This window comes from Podarcis cretensis, assembly GCF_951804945.1.
Source record: "Podarcis cretensis genome assembly, chromosome: 9".
NCBI lineage: Eukaryota > Metazoa > Chordata > Lepidosauria > Squamata > Lacertidae > Podarcis > Podarcis cretensis.
In genome coordinates, this window is record NC_137178.1 from 58,271,376 (window position 1) to 58,288,948 (window position 17,573).

Consider the following 17,573-nt stretch of genomic DNA (forward strand, 5'->3'; position numbering starts at 1 on the left):
AGGGTTTCAAAAATCATATTGTCAGGAAAGCACTATATAATGTATGGATACGGTATAAAGATTTATTGGAAAACAGAACTCCCAGGTGGCTTTCACCTATGGAGGCTAAGGAAGTAAAGAAACTTAATATGACAACCAATTGGCCGAAATACTCTGAGATTTTAGAACAAGAAGGTGGTGAATTTAAATTACAAAGTTATGAGAAAATAAAGTCCAAGGTACGAGATTGGCTCCATTATTTTCAAATAATGGAGGCTTTCAAACAAGACAGGAAAATTGGTTTCCAGGTGGAGAAATCGAAATTGGAAACAGAATTGTTAGAACCCAATACTAAGAATTTATCAAGAATGTACAACTTGCTGTTGAAGTGGAATACAATAGATGAGACAGTGAAGTCTGCTATGGTTAAATGGGCACAGGACATAGGTCATGACATTATGTTTGCTGACTGGGAGCAGTTATGGACCACAGGTATTAAATTTACGGCATGCAATGCCTTACGAGAAAACATAATGAAAATGATTTATAGGTGGTACATGACCCCAGTCAAGCTTGCGAAGATTTATCATTTGCCCAATAACAAATGCTGGAAATGTAAAGAGACTGAGGGTACCTTTTTCCACCTTTGGTGGACCTGCCCAAAGATTAAGGCCTTCTGGGAAATGATTTACAATGAAATTAAGAAAGTGCTTAAGTGCACCTTTAACAAGAAACCAGAGGCATTTCTCTTGGGTATGGTCGGCCAGTTGGTGCCGAAGAAGGACAAGAATTTCTTTTTGTACGCTACTACGGCAGCAAGGATTCTTCTAGCAAAGTATTGGAAGACACAAGAGCTACCCACGCTGGAGGAATGGCAGGCGAAAGTGATTGACTTTATGGGACTGGCAGAAATGACCGGCAGAATCCGCGACCAAGAGAAAGAGACTGTGGAAGAAGATTGGAAGAAATTTAAGATGTATCTTAAGAACTATTATAAAACTGAGGAGTGTTAAAATGCTGAGGGAAAAGAAGACGTAGAATTGCAGCGATAATTGGGTTTAAAATTTAGGGTGGAATAGAGAAAGAGGACGAATTTATATTTAATTGGGCAAGATAGGTTGCTGAATAAGGGTACTAAATTAAGGATGCAAAAAGGGAAAGGTATGGGGAAGTCCGGGAAAAGAGGGTTATGAAAATAAGGTTATGAAAATATGAGTTTTTTTTTGTTTGTTTGTTTTTTGTTGTCTTTTGTTTTTGTTAAAAAATTGGAAATTAATAAAAATCTTTATTAAAAAAAAAAAAACAAAACAAAGCTGAAGCTTCAGGCTCAGTTGACTTCAGGCTAGGATTTTCTTCTCCCCGTGGAAGAATAAGTTGGGGGCATAAAAGGTAGAAGAAAGGCACTGAGGAATGCTCGAAACAACGAGAATGCTATCTGCATGGCTGGAGGCTTGTCCTTTAAAAACAGAGTCAATGAAGCCTCAGCGATGTTTGTTGATATCCCTCACGATTGTGAGGAACAATTCTACAAATGAAGTTAGATAAAAGAGTTGGGGGGTGGATTTATGCCAGAAGGTGCAATATGCACAAATGTGGAATACGTCAGAAATCCTTAGAAACTGGATCTTTCAAGGCAGGTGCTAACAGTCCTGTCTTGTTTGGTAGAAGCTGAAGACTCCAGATAAGGCTGAATGTGGCAAGTTCCCAGTGCCACTCCAAATACATACCCCACGTAAAAATAATGAAAAGTGATGAAAGGAAATGTGTTTTTCAGGGTCACATGGTGCTGCAAAGCCAGCCAAAGTTTTAACGATTAACACAGATCCTTAAGATCAACGGTTAACAAGCAAATTACTTGTAAACGATTAGCTGGGCTTCCAAAGTGTCTGACACAAGTTCCATTATATTCAGTAGAAAATCTATAAGAGCCAGTGGCAACAGCAGAACATCAATAAAAAGGCTCTGCGAGGTTTCCCTGCAAATAACCAAACCTTTCCCACTGTATGTAATGAAAGTTTGCATGTCAAATACTGTCACATAAGACATGTAGAGACACATAAGACTTTTCCAAAACATGAATTGCATTGACTCCTAAAGTGATGGCTTTGTTAACAGAGTGTTGACAAACTCGAGGTGATAGCCTGGGTGGCCATTAAGGGGAACAAAAGGAAGGGGCACTCTGTGAGACAGCAAGCTGGTGGGTCCCCTCACTCAATTAGATAGAGTGAATTGCAGTAATATGAAGTAAGAATGATCAGAAGTGAAGCAGCAAGTTGGAGAGAAAGTCAGAGAAATGTTTGAGAGCAACACCTAATCTTTGCTTGAATCCAAGGTTGTGGCTACAGGAGAAACAAGACGCTTTGAGGTGCTAATGCTGTGACCCACCCCCCTTCATCGCAGGCTCAGGTTGTATATACAGTGGTACCTCAGGTAAAGTACTTAATTCGTTCCGGAGGTCCGTTCTTAACCTGACGCACCACTTTAGCTAATGGGGCCTCCTGCTGCCGCCGTGCCGCCGGAGCACGATTTCTGTTCTCATCCTGAAGCAAAGTTCTTAACCCGAGGTAATATTTCTGGGTTAGCGGAGTCTGTAACCTGAAGCGTATGTAACCTGAAGCGTATGTAACCCGAGGTACCACTGTATGTGTAAATAAACCATATATCATAAAGACACCACGGTCTCCATCGTGCCTCATTCCCAAAGGAAACACAAACCCTGAACCCCTGGAATTTCACGTTGCTCAGAGATTGGGATGGTGTACAAAAGTATAAAGGCCAGGTTCAGAAGGCACACATTCTCCCCCTAAAACAGCCTCTTCGTTCTCTGTTGAGAAGCAATTTTGAAGTGACAGGAGAGTGTAAATTCCTCCCCTTTTTGTTTGATGACTTTGAATGCCTGTGAAAATTAAAGAGTCAGCCAAGCAGGCCTTGATGCTGGATGTTATCAGTCTTAAGTTAGTTCCCTGTTAGCAAGTTCACTCCTCTTCACAACACCATCAATTTTACCCACTCCCTTCTCCCATATTGTTAAACACCATTTGACCGAGCCCTCCCTGCATGCCCCCCTTCCATTCCTCCCAAAGTGAATCTTTAGTCTGAAGAATCTTTGCATCTTGGCCTGCTGCTGTGCCCTTGAGGGCTTCCCTGTCACATCACAAGAGGAAGAAAAAAGGAAATGCATATCACACAAAAAGGACATCAAGCTGAATAAAAATTTCAAATGCTAACGTGTGCATATAAGTGCAAATTACAAAAGAATTACTATAATTTAAGCACAAATATCACACACACCATACATCTCACCATGGTGGCATGTTCTGTGACAAGGTGCCCTAAGATGCCTAGTCTGTTTCTTACTATTTCAAGGCCCCTACTCTGCTTTCATGTGGTTCCATATCTGTAAACCAGCCCTGGACTCTAATGGAGGACTTTTTCAAATAGAGGGCTGCCATCTGTAAGCAGGACACCTGACCGCCCTTAATACCACATCTAAATGGATCTTCATATTAGTGTAATATGCTGACAAATGATAATGACTACATATTTCTCCTCTGCAAAATTATCTTGGGAGACATCAGAATGATGCTGTCATAATCTTGCTCCCTAAATAGTCTATTTACTCATTGTAAAAGGAGGTAACATACAATGTCAGTGTACACTGAGCTTTGTGATCCAGTACTTGGAAAATGCAAATTATGATGTGCCAAGATGGATCAACCGAACTATACATCTATCAGTTTGCCTCCCTAATTCTTTTTTGGGTTGTTGCTTACTTTTGCCGTGACATGAGCTCGGCCCATATAGGCTGCTTTCCCATCTATTTACATCTTTTCAACACTCATAGATTATAATTAAGTTTGCACCTCTAGAATTTCAGCCAGGGCTGAATCAAGCACTGCTTATTCAATTTGAAAATGTGAAGTTTGGGAATGAGCACTCGGGTTTGCTTTCGCTCCTATAAAAATGTGGCTTTGAGGCACAGTGGTTTAAATCATCGCACTGCTAATTCATTTTGCATCCATGTTGTTTTGTTATTTTATTATATTTTCTTCTTTTGGTTTTGTTTACATCATTTTGTCTTCATAAATAAAGCTTGCCACCGGTTTCAGGCTGATTACACAAAAATGCAGCCTGACTTTCCCTGAGCTGGTGACTTTGAGGTTAGTAAGAACAGGATCAGTGCAAGAGATTTTGATACTTGAGGTGGATTGCAGGAACAAAGACCGGCGGCCATTTTTTCCCCCCTCCTCACTTTTGAACTTAGGTGAATCATAGCTGACTAGCTCCATAGGTTTTAGTAGGACTTAATTGTGAGAATCCTAGGCACACTTCACTGGGAGTAAGCCCCAATGTCTTCAGTGGGGCTTACTTTTGAGTAGACATGTATAGGAGCATACTGGAACTTTAGCTAGAACAGGGCCCTTCAATTTTCAAATGTTCACGAGTCTTTTAGTTGTCTTTTTAAAATGTTACTCTCTGAATTAAGCAGTCTTGAATATTACAGACCCTAAAGCTCAAAAAGAGCACAGAAGGATGATGATGAGAGATGTAAAAGGTGCTAGCATGTAATGCAAATAATCATGCAGGAATTCCATGAAGATTAGAATCATTTCTGTGCAATGTTAATGACACTGCAAATTCCAAGCAATTATTTCCATTTAGCAAGCGGGAGCAGCAACATGTACATCCAGGCTGAACTGAATAGCAATAGGTGTGAGGCCTTCTCAAAGGTAAAGCAATTGCATTGCCTGTTGCATTTTAATCGGCTGTAATTTAATTTTGCCCCTTTTCCAATGGTTTAATAGCTTTCCTCCATGCTCATGCATAAGCAGGAGTCTAGGTGATTTGTCTGATAAGCGGGGGGGGGGGGGAGCCAGCAACACTTTGAGAATGAACATATTTGCTAAGTAATAGAGTGGTCTAGAATTTGTGGAAAGTGATAAAACCCAGAAACACCATCAATTCAATGACAAACATAGCTTTGGCCAACCAGTTGTGTTTGCTGTTATGATGAGTAAGTAGCCTGAGGGAGATTCTGTCGCTTGAAGCTTCTTCTTCTGAAAGGATCTCTTCAAACTAAGTGAATAGGCAACAAAATAGCAAATGTGGTTCAATGGATTTTATACATCAAGAAGATTGTGCTCATAACCCTCTGAGATCTCATGGCAATAAGCTGAAATAATTTTTGGGAGGAACTGTAAGAATATGATTTGATATTTTTAAGCAAAGCGTTTGGTGTGTTGTGAGTTATGTTGTTTTATGTGTGGTGTGAAGAATGAAAATTAATAAAAAAATATTTGGAAAAGAACAGAAAATGGAGTTGAAGAGACTTAAGATGCAAAGCAGCAAATGTACTGATCCAGCCATCTCTAGCCACTACTGATCTAAAGCTTTAGAAGTGCCTTGAAACAGGTTCAGGGAACAAGCAAACCATGTCGCAAATATATAATATGCAATGATATGGCCATCAGTAGTGACAGATTTTGTGATGTTGTCTTACTTCGTTCATTTTTCAAGTAATATTGTGACCATCTTGCTTTGCAGCTCTTTCTCATTTAGAATTGTTTTGCTCTTTCAACCCTGCACACTTCGCCTGTGTAGAGTAAGTATTTCTGAAAATTTCAATATGTTCTTTGTAACATGAATTCTGGCCACATAACCGCATTTTGGTTTATGCCATTTTGCTACAGACATATATGTGTATGTGGAAAGGCAATTACTTATGTAAAGTGAAGCTAACGTAGCAGGATTTATTATTAATTTTTAATAAAAAGGCTTTTTTAAAAATGAAAATAATATGGCCTAGAAAAGTGTCAGCCGAAGACATTTTGGCATCTGAGGTGAACCACAAAATGGTTTTCCCCACCCCACCGGGGCAGAACAGGTGAGTAAAGATCTACGTCAGGGACATGGGGGAGAAAAGAGATCTACATCAGGATCTTCTGCCCCTCTGGACCCTGCCACCTGAGATGGTTGCCTTACCTTGCCTTATGTGCTGGCAGGCCTTCATCTAGGGCATTGTAATCCTACAAATGCTCATGCAACTTCACTGAAGGTGGGCTTGCTTTGATGAGGGCATTCAATATCATATCATATCATATTATGTGCTATTTCATAAGCAGGTTTTGACACAAACTTGCTAGCCACCAGACGATCCAACAAGATCTGCAGTGCTGTGCTTCTAAGGAGAAGTCATCTCCAGGTTGCTTCTATATTTTTGCTCAGTATTGTTCTTTCCATCTCTTTTTGGCTGGGCCTTGTGATTCGCTTGTAATTAGTCACCCACACTTCGTGTAAATGCTCAGACTCTCCCAGCTTGCTAATATATGCCCTAACAAATAAATATTCATGAAATTCACCGTGAAATGCTAAAAAAAAATATCCTTAGTTAGGATACTGACCTCTGCCCCTGCAAGGAAAAAATAATTTTATTATCATGCAAAACTGACCTCTAGTGTTCCACAGACTTCTTTCAACTTTGGTATTAAAATGCATGACCTAGCCCCCTCTGCATAATACCTAATTAAAACTGCTGCATTATCGACGTGTTACAGATATGAAACAGGAACTCTTGGGTGGCCTACTTATGAGGGGAAAGTGTAGAGGAAAATGACTCTTTTATTTAAAGGGCCCCTACTGTATTGCTGCAAAACAACCGGACCTAATTCTATGTGTCCACCTCACACAAATAAACTGTAGAGCTCTTGGACATAAATGAGGGACTAGAGAAATTTAACTGCAAAAGCCACTCATTTGGTGAGTTAGGATATCAGCATAAATCTTCAGGGTTACATGGGGAAACCAAAAGACACGTTCCCTCATGGAGACCCTTCCAAGAGTCACTTGACAGTGATGCAAAAGGCGAAAGAGCACTAGATGCAACTCTTACTGTTGCATTACTATATTCCAACCACACATATCTCCCCAAGCTCTATCCAGACAAGCAAAATGAATTATCACATAACCTTGAGGTGGGCAGAGAGCAGGTGCAGTGGCAATTACGTCTTGTGGAGATAGGCTGTGGCCAGGGAGGGGTGTGGTCCCTGGGGCCACATAGGGAGGTCTAGAGAGCTACATTTGGCTCCTAGGGCTGTAGTTCCCACCCCTGAGATGAAGCATTGAGGGCAGTGCCATTTTCCTAGAAAAATAGGTGCCAGAACTCACCATGAAGGCCTCCCTTGTTCTCTTAGAATGGCAATGGCGCCCACCTAAGAGGTGCCGGAACTGAGTTCTGGCAAGTTCCAGATGAAAAAAAGCCCTGAATGGGGGACCTTGTAGTTTAGATGTGTGTGTGTGTGTGTGTGTGTGTTAACGGGCGACATGGCAGAGGTTTATAAAACTACACACAGTGTAGAGAAATTGGACAGAGATGAGTTTTCTCTCAAACCACTAGAACTCAGGGTCATCCTGTAATTCTTGCACGTAATGAATTTATGGAATTCCTAACCACCATAAATGGCAGGGGGCATTTGCTTAGATACCTGCAAAATGGAATTAGATTAATTCACAAATGATTAGATTACCATTGCTTATTAATTAGGATGGCTATATACTACCTTCAGGTTCAGAGAAATAGTAACCTCTAAGGATCAACAGCTGAGAGGGCTGCTGCCTTCAGGCCCTCTTTTTGAGGTTCCCAGAAGCATCTGGTTGGCCACTGTGACCAGGGATGGATCTATACGCAGGAAGAACAAATGCTATAAACAAGTTATAAATTAAATTGTTATAACAAAAGGGGGGGGGGGAGAGACTGTGTTTTTTTTACTAAGATCAACCTTTGATCTGATCCAGCAGAGCTCTTCTGATGTTCATGCTACTGTGATGATTTGTAAAGTACAACCTCCCTTTACACATTATTCGTGGATCACAACCATTTTATCATCACATACAGTATGTCTTAAAGAAATGACATTTCATGATAATGGGTGTGGCTGATCTATATTTAGTGCAAGTGAAAATGTTTACTCTGGGTTCCTGCCCTCCAGTAATCTGGCACTCAAAATGTGAAAACAGATGGAATCCAGCCTTAAGGATTTGTCATGTCGAACAAGAATATTCATTCATTCATTTGTGTGTCACGTTTACACACACACACACACCAGACTCAAAGCAGCTGGCAACAAAATACATTTCAAAACCAAGCAGTACAAAAAGAATGTCCTATTAGCATAACAAAACAATACAATACAATAGCAAATACAATATTATCCAAAAACAACATTTCAGAACGATAAGTACATGATTACATAAGCAACATCCAGCACCCAATAACAAAAATAGCAAGGGAGCTTTACAGTTTCACCTTGGTCCTATAAACACACTTTGCATGATGTTCCTTGCAGTCCTTCACTTTCACCAGCTTCTCATAAGGTTTCCAAAGTTTTCTCCTCCCGTAATGTTGCTCACCTCCTGTGATGTTGATGTTAGTTGCATTAACCTGAAGTTCATCAGTCAGCTCATAAAATGAAACAAGGACATTCTGTTTGTCAGAAATGAATAGGCTACCAAACAAAGCCACAACCCATTGGAACCTTCCTTTGTGTACCACTAACACTAAGCAAACACCTCTGGTACAATATTATGAACTGTTCTTTTGTTCAACTGTTTAAAACCATAAGGGGTTATGAAAAATTCAGTTGCTTGGCTGGTAGCGCATTAAAAAGCTCCACAGTCTCACTTTTCTCCATCACCACAGAGGCCTATGATTCATGACGGCAAAAAAAAAAAAAAGTACCCTCATGATATTCATTGTGTCTTGCTCTCTGTCAAAAAGCAATTTTCACACATTCCTTGTCCAATCCGTTTGAGTTGCCCACAAATGAAAACAAGGCTCATTGAATACAGTTCTGTTCTACCAAGCACAAGCCTTCGTAACTACAAGGCTCTGATGGCACTGACCTTATTAAGGTGCCCTGTCCCCGTGCCATGAGAATGTTTATGGGAGCCCAAGACACATGATTACCAATGGCACAAAACACTAAATCAGAAAGGTCACGGTGGATAAATCCTTCATAGCTGGAAGCATGAACTGATGGGAAGAAGGAACATCCATTTAGAGGGTTGTTGTTTTTTTAAAAAACAATGTAGGTCTTTTATAAAAGGAAGATTTCCAAGTTCTAAGGTACAAACGGGAGGCATCGGCATATCCCAAATGGGCAAATTTTAGTCTTGCAGTGACTAAATTGCCAAACACTTCCAAAACAGCCCAAGGAATGTGGCCAAGCCCTCATGCACCAGCCATTAATCCCCCCCCCCCACAGGCCTTGTTTTTCACTGTTTGCTGCTAGCATTTCCACCGCCTTGTCAGATTTAAAAGAGTTGTGCATCATGTGCAGAGGTTAAAATGGCAAAAATAGCAGGCTCTGGGACAGGGCAAATAAGTTTTGCTGCCTAAGGCAAAGGACAAGGTGGTTACCCCCTAGCATCCCACTGCTATTGACTCACCGCTCAACCTGTTGAGGAAGATAGGAGAGCCAGGAGTCTCAAGGGGAACAGCTGGGGCCTGCTGCACCTGCTCCAGCTGCTGAAACAATATATCTGCTAGATGAGGGAGTGAATAGGTGGTAGCAGTTGCTCATCTTCTTTTTCATTTAATTTGTCCACTGACTTGTCTCCTCTAACCCAGAAGGAAAAAGTAAGGTAAAGGTAAAGGACCCCTGAACGGTTAAGTCCAGTCAAAGGAGACTATGTGGTGCAGCACTCATCTCGCTTCAGGCCAGGTCATGTGGCCAGCATGACTAAACCGCTTCTGGCACAATGGGACACTGTGACACAAGCTAGAGCACATGGAAACACCATTTACCTTCCCAATGCAGTGGTACCTATTTATCTACTTGCACTGGCGTGCTTTCAAACTGCTAGGTTGGCAGGAGCTGGGACAGAGCAATGGGAGGTCACACCATCACGGAGATTCGAACTGCCGATCTTCTGATCAGCAAACCCAAGAGGCTCGGTGGTTTAGACCACTGCGCCACCCGTGTCCCAATAGAGGGAAAAGGTAGGCAATGACATACCCTCCAACATTTCTCCAATTAAAATAGGGACACCTTATTCCGTAGTAGTAGTAGTAGTAGTAGCAGTAATCATTTAGCCCTTCCATCTGACTGGGTTGCCCCAGCCACTCTGGGTGGCTTCCAACATATATAAATGCACAATTAAACATTAAATATTTTAAATATTTTAAAAAAAAAACTTTCAGATGTCTTCTAAAGGTTGGATAGCTACTTATCTCCTTGGCTCAGGGATCACATAACGCCATATTTTCCAACGAAAATAGGGACGTCCTGCCATACCCTCCAACATTTCTCTGATGAAAATAGGGTCATCCTAAGGAAAAGTGGGACATTCCAGAATCAAATCAGAAACTGGGGCTGTCCCTGGAAAATAGGGACACAAAATAGGGTCTGCAATGATGATCAGCAGTGGCCAGGGGTTTCTTGGCAGAGGGTCCCTGCTCCAGGGGCATTGGTCAAACCAGGTTGAGGCAACGGTGACAAAAATAAATCTCAGTTGATCAAAGGAGAGATGAAAGGAAGGCAGCAACAGGCAATGATCTTGCCCCAACTGCTCTAAAGGTGGCAGCCCACATTACTATGTGCTTCGTGATATCCTGTGCCCACCTTGACTTTCTTAGCAAGTTCTATGTTTGGCCCTAATGTTTGGATACAAAGGAGCTGCAGCCAAATGTGAATGGGTTTTATAGGGTATATTTGGAACAAGGGAGGATTCTCTATAATTCAACAACCACTTCCTTTGGAATGTAAAGGGACTATCTCTTTGATTTGCTTGGATTGGGGGCATTTTCTAAAAATGTCTGCGGTTACAGGAGTCCTAGCTCCAAAAGGCAACACCCAAACAGGGATATATCAGCAAATACATCATAACTCTCTCAGGTAAACATAAGATCTTCTAGATAAAAAGAGTTGGGCATCAAATAATGGAAGCTTTTCTACAGTTACTTTGAAGTAGCTCTGAAGTCCATTGGAAGCAATTTTGAAATGAGAGTGAATTCCAGCTTTGTAGCTAGAGCAATTAGCTGCTACCTGATAGAATTCTGAAGGCTGGATGATTATTTGCCATTTAGTCCTTATTATCCAACAAAACAGCTATTACGTTGCTGGCATTGCACATGGACTCATTGCACTAGAAGTTCCTCACCTTTGCCTGCCTGCACAGCCATTACTGAGCCTTTGCTTCCAAGCCTGTTTCCTCAGTGTGAGGTATTTTAGATATCCACACAGAAATGTCTGCGCTGCCCTTCAAAGTGCCTTTGTACCACACCACGCTCTTGCAACAAGTTAAAATCACAATACCATATACCACACTGTAATAAAATAAAGCAATAAAATGTATTCAGCTACAACAAAAGCCAGAGTCCACAAACAAATGTGACCTTTACAACAGGCACATGGCAGGCAAAAAGACAACCAAAAGACAGCCAAAGGGGGGGGCAAGGTGTTCCACAATATTCCAGATATTAATATTGCACAGCTTGAAACAGCAAGATGAATAAAAACTTACTCCTCTTGGAATAAAAATTGTCCAGACCCATAATTATGATTCAAACTCTTTGCTCACAGAACTTGTTCCTAAAAACAAAAACAAATGATACATCCAAATAATTGTACGACATCATGTGCGTGTTCAAAACAGATTCACTGTTTTAGTAATCTGAAATAACTCCCCAAAAAAAACTAAAATCAGAGCTCTCCCCCCCCCCGCCCCAACATAGCCTCCATTAGCCTGGAGCTGTTTTCTCTTCAGGAGAGACCTCATTATCACATCCTTTGTTCTCTGTGGCTTTCAGAGAAAGATGCAAAGACAACTCACTATCAAAGTTAGTGATTTGCAACTGAATAGCCAGCCCTCTCACATGACTTAAAGTTCAACACCACATGAGAGAAAAGAGAATATCCTAGGTTAATTATCAACCCATCAGGTACCCAAAGAGCTCTTCTTAGCTTCAACTGAATTTTCCATGTTAACTCTTCGGCAATACACACTCAAAGGCCCTTCCTTCTGATGTAAGGGAGCAGGCACAATGGTACGGAGGAATTGGTCCCACAGGTACATTATGTCATGTTATGGTTTATTTATCCTGCACCCAAGCCATGTATGACTTTAAAGGTAATCACTAAGACTATAAGGTATGTTCAGAAGCAAACTGGCACCTACTGCAGATGTTGCAGAACTGGTGTAACATGGGCTCATGGGTGCATGCCCATTAACTAACATCCCTTCTGCTTCATTTTGAACGAACTTCAGCTATGAAAGACTCTTGCCAATGTGGAGTCACTCACAGTAATCAAATCTAGATGTAACTAAAGCATGTGGTACCCTGGTCAGTCTAACATCCTCAAGAAAAGGTGCAGCTGGTTTAAGCTAAGTCAAAGCACTCATGGCCAGCGTTTCCACTGGGTCAGCCAGATGTAAAGCTGAGACCAGTAGCCCTCCCAAACCCTGCACCAGATTCTTCAAGGTGAGTACAACTGGTTGTGAGGCACGCAAATAGGTCTGAGACAAGAGTGGGAATTGGTTTGATGGTTGGTGATGTCACAAAAGCACAGGGGGAAGAGGATAACTACACCACCACCCCCTCTGCAGTTCTGAAAGGAAAATGGCATTTTTTTGGACTCTCATACAGACAAAAGACTGCATAAGATAATGTAGACAGCTAGGGAGAAACTAGTAGAAATGTGGGGAACTATTATCATTAATAATATTTTCTATAATGAGATAAGCAGAATTTCTCTAAGGGCCAGGGAATCTGCATACATGTTTTTCAGTCCCTGACTGCAACATCAAGTGATTATTTGCATGTGTAAAACAGCTGCTACATATCAAGTACCACTGAGTGAAGTTTCACAACCGCCTCATAGGACATCAATCACAATGCTTCCCAGAAGAGGCAGTTCACACATTTCATTTGTGGCTAATCATGTGATAAGTCACTGAGTGATGTACTATATTACTGAGAAATGCATATACATGTGTGAATCAGCCCCAGGTAGTTTCAGACCTCATCTTTTTCCAGTGTAAATAGATAGACTTTTTTTCCCAAGCAACAAGGACAGAAAACACACTTCAAACAGCTTCATAGGGCAGCCTACAACCCACAACCCAATATAATTGGCAAAATAAATTACTAGACCTCTCCTCTTCATCATTTTCCACAGCAATTTATAATGAGTTTCCTCATTATGTACCGAATAGGCAGCAATGAATATAACAAGAACACTAACCAAACAAGCTTGCTATATTGCCTGCTAAAATACTTGTTTAGCAATGTCAGGGGCGGGGGGGAAGAAACTTTACGTCTGAAATTGTATGCAGACTTACCTGGGAGTAATCAAGACCAGTGAACTCAATGGGCCTTGCTTCTGAATAAGGTCATGCTATAATGAGGCAACTATTGCATTAACTCCCTAACAATCTCCAAGCCACTTGAACTCATCAGAGTGATTAGATATATGTGCATTGCTATAGTACTATATAGGACCTTAGGGAGAAGAGTTGGTAATAAATGCATTGACAGTAATGATAATAAGAGTTGTCCTTTAAATAGGACTGAGTTGGAAAAGATGGTGATTTTTCCTGAACATTTTCACCACAACATTTGGCAATCTGAGCAGTGGGACAGCGAATGCTACAAAAGGTGGACATGTTGCAAGAATTTTCTGAGGGATATTTTAAGAGGGGAAATGGTGACAACCAGAGAGAGGTGCTTTGTAATGGTGACAACCTCCCTCACAAATGCTCCACTGCAGTCTGGCTTTATGAGAAATCTAAAACAACAGTTGATAGAGCTTTGAAGAGGGTCAGTAAGTTTTCTCTGCCCTCCAAACCCCTCTCCCTCTTATTTTTGTGTTGAATGTAGCCATGAATGGGAAGCATTTTATCCAGCCTCAAGTGATGTTACACTTGTGACAGCCCGTTCACACATGCAAGTTTTCACGTGATATTGCAGCTATCCAGTGATGAACATTGTGTGAGCCAGCCCATTGCTTTGCATGTTGGCAACAGAGCCAAAGGAATGATAAATCAAAGGGAAGTTGTACAGTAATGCCATTTTTTAAAAAAACACGCCAGATTGTTTTTATTTTATTTTTAAGGAGGATTTTTTTACATAAGCCTAAAGGGAAGATCAAAAATTATTCCAGATGATGTGTGTTTATTTACAGTGACTGAAGAGGAATGAGCAGATATTTGTTCAAGTAACTTTGGGAGCAGACTGAAACACTGCTGCAAGCTGACAGGTCATATATCCTGACAGCTCCTGGGAGCAATTCCACCCCCCATTCTGTGTTCAGGTGGCTTTTCTACCCAAGCTCATCTCTAGGGGCTGCTGTAGTTTATCATGATTCCACAGCAATACCTAAATGCAATTTCAGCACATCTCACTTCCACAGTGTTTGAGTAGTTAAAGTGACTTCTTTGGACCAGCAAGCATAAAAGGTTGCTATTTTGTCTTTGAATACACTCAGAAATTCCGCACAGGCACACTCCAGCAAATCTGTTCCTTTTTATGGAATGAGAAGCAGTAGCAGAATAAATGACATAGGACTTTAAGTTCACAACAATTTTTGGTAAATCAAGTTTGTGCTTTTTCACTTTCAGAAATCATATACTATACTTCAAATTGTTATAAAACAATCTCTTCTCTGTCCTTGTCTGGCTTCCAAAGACAAAAGTATGATTATCTTTGTCTGAAATATATCGGTGCATGAATTTAATTCAGCATTTACTAGAAATACGGTGACCTTGTGCGTTATACACTTTTATATATTGCTTAGACGTTTGTCTCGCTGTACATAACATTTTCCCCATCTGATATCGCTCATGTGGAATTTGGATTTTAGTGTTCGGTTCCCAATGATACTGCCTGGTATTGTTTTTGCTAAAATAAAAATTAACCCTCTAAGGTTATGATAGAAAGAGCCCCAGCTGTTGCAAATGCCTGAGAAGTGACATCACTTTAAGGCAGCTTCCTATGTTCCTCTCGTAGTGTTTATATTACCCACTGGGATAGAGTGAACTGGAAAGTTCTCCCATACAAGCCTTGCTAAAATGAATAAATAGCCAACTTTCCAGGCGGGGTGGAGGAAGGGGTGTGTGGTGGGGGTGGGCCACCCCAGATGTCACCACTGAGGGCAGTGACAAAATGCCAGGTGGCACTCACCGCGGGCCCTGCAGCACGCCTGAGCCATGCATCTCTCCTGGGACTGACGCAGTAGCTTGGACGCCCGCAGGCTCTGCACTGCCTCAAATGGTCTGCCTGCCTCCTCTTTCTCAGCTCTAGGGTGGCTGAGTGGGAGGAGGCAGGCAGACTCCTCGGAGGCCCCACAGAGTTTCCTGCCCTGACTGGCCCCACCCCTGGGCGCAGGGCACATGCGCCACCCCAGGCGCCCAATTGGCTTGCTCCACCACTGCTTCCAGGTATCCCTGTCCAACAACATCTGCGGGACAACACAGGTTCCCTACCCCTGGGTTACCCAGGGAGAGCTGGGCCATAAAGAAGGCTGATCGCTGAAGAACTGATGCTTTTGAATTATGGTGTTAAAGGAGACTCTTGAGAGTCCCATGGACTGCAAGAAGATCAAACACATCCATTCTTAAGGAAATCAGCCCTGAGTGCTCACTGGAAGGACAGATCGTGAAGCTGAGGCTCCAGTACTTTGGCCACCTCATGAGAAGAGAAGACTCCCTGGAAAAGACCCTGATGTTGGGAAAAATGGAGGGCACAAGGAGAAGGGGACGACAGAGGACAAGATGGTTGGACAGTGTTCTCGAAGCTACCAGCATGAGTTTGACCAAACTGCGGGAGGTAGTAGAAGACAGGAATGCCTGGCGTGCTCTGGTCCAGGGGGTCACGAAGAGTCGGACACGACTAAACAACAACATGAAATTTCTTCGGCAAACCCTGCCAACTCCTTCGTGCCTCTAGCCATGTCTTTGGGCATCTTTCTGCTTCACCAACCCTTCCCTCAGGTTTGTGTTCCTTAGCCCATTGCCCACTCTTCTGACAACATTCTGCTGTCAGCATTTTTTAAAAAAAACAACAACATTGTCCATACATATACCTGTCTAAAAGGGTGGCAATTTCTACAACATCCACATAGGAACAACAGCTGATATAGATTGTACAGCCTAGATTTAGTGTTAGCTTTTCTTTTCTTTTTTTCTGCTGCTGCTGCATCACACTGTTGACTCATGTTAAGCTTTTGGTCCTCTCAGACCCCTAGATCCTTTTCACATATACAGTGGTACCTCGGGTTACAGAGGCTTCAGGTTACAGACTTTGCTAACCCAGAAATAGTACCTCGGGTTAAGAACTTTGCTTCAGGATGAGAACAGAAATCGCACGGCGGGGGGCCCCATTAGCTAAAGTGGTACCTCAGGTTCAGAACAGTTTCCCGTTAAGAACAGACCTCCGGAACGAATTAAGTTCTTAACCAGAGGTACCACTGTACTGCTGGAAAGCCAGGTGTCCCCTATCTTATACTCCCATCACGCTTGTCCCTTAGCCATGCTGCCTGAGATTGGTGGGAACAACATCTTGAGGGCCACAGGCTGCCCCCCCCCTTGCCGTAGTGGCAGATCACTCCACACAGATGGCTGCCTTTCAAGTGGTAGTTGCAGCTTCAACAGAAGCCATCTGCAGCATGATCCCCAATGTGATACTTCCTTCTTCTCTTGGCAAAGCTCTTGTTGACTGAAGAGGATGGAGTCTGGCACAGAGGAAGGATATTGTTCGTCAGGGAGGCTCACCACTTGGCAGCAGTTTTGCAATCCGTCCACAATGCACCAACTCAAATGCCAAGAATGAAATCCCATGATGATAGGGCATAGCACTGCTTTAAAAAGTGCTTGACTGAGATGCCCACTCGTGCCTCTGCCTTGTCCTAGTGGCGCTTTTTTCGTAGCGAGAATATCCTAAGTATGTACGAGGTAGCAGAAGGCAAGAGATTTCCTCGTGGTGAATTCTATAATATAATTAGTATTGGAACAAGGAATGGAGCCACAGAGTATTTGTTAAACAGAGCAATCATCCGGTGTATGGATCAGAAAAATGCTTTGGGAGTTGTTACAGAAAATCATTTAAGCCAGCAGAACTCTGCACTGCAGCAGCCACGCAGGAAAACAAATTGCCGTGCTAAGTACACACAAGCAGGAACATTAATATTTAGATATAAAAAATAATATTGTTTTCGTTTCTATCTGAAATATGGATTTCTAAGCAGTTCAGAATGTTGCAGGAAGAAGGGAAATTGGTGGGCTATTAAAAAGAAGATATGGGGAAATCAAACTTTTATTACAGTGGTCATAGGCTGTGTACACTCATCAGTTTGAATTGGATTCAAAGCATCGTGTGTGTGTGTGTGTGTGTGTGTGTGTGTGTGTGTGTTGCATTGTCCACATGATGATGTCCTCATCCAAGTGGCGGCTTGCACTTTTCCCATACAGTGGTACCTCAGTTTATGAACTTAATCCGTTCCTGAAGTCTGTTCTTAAACCGAAACCGTTCTTAAACTGAGGTGCACTTTCCCTAATGAGGCCTCCTACCGCTGGTGTCCTTCCACCGTTTGGATTCTGTT

At 42.0% G+C, this 17,573-nt stretch overlaps 1 long non-coding RNA gene across 6 annotated transcripts in view; it reads right to left on the reverse strand.

Annotated features, from left to right (window-relative positions):
* Nucleotides 1-17,573, reverse strand: part of LOC307223656 — a 219,220-nt gene that overhangs the window by 37,301 nt on the left and 164,346 nt on the right. For 3 of the 6 annotated variants that reach the window (XR_013842159.1, XR_013842162.1, XR_013842163.1), the window contains exon 3: nucleotides 7,536-7,654. The exons of the other annotated variants lie outside the window; for them this stretch is intronic. This is a non-coding gene — a long non-coding RNA (uncharacterized lncRNA). The remainder of the gene's footprint in view (nucleotides 1-7,535; nucleotides 7,655-17,573) is intronic. 6 annotated transcript variants of the gene reach the window in all.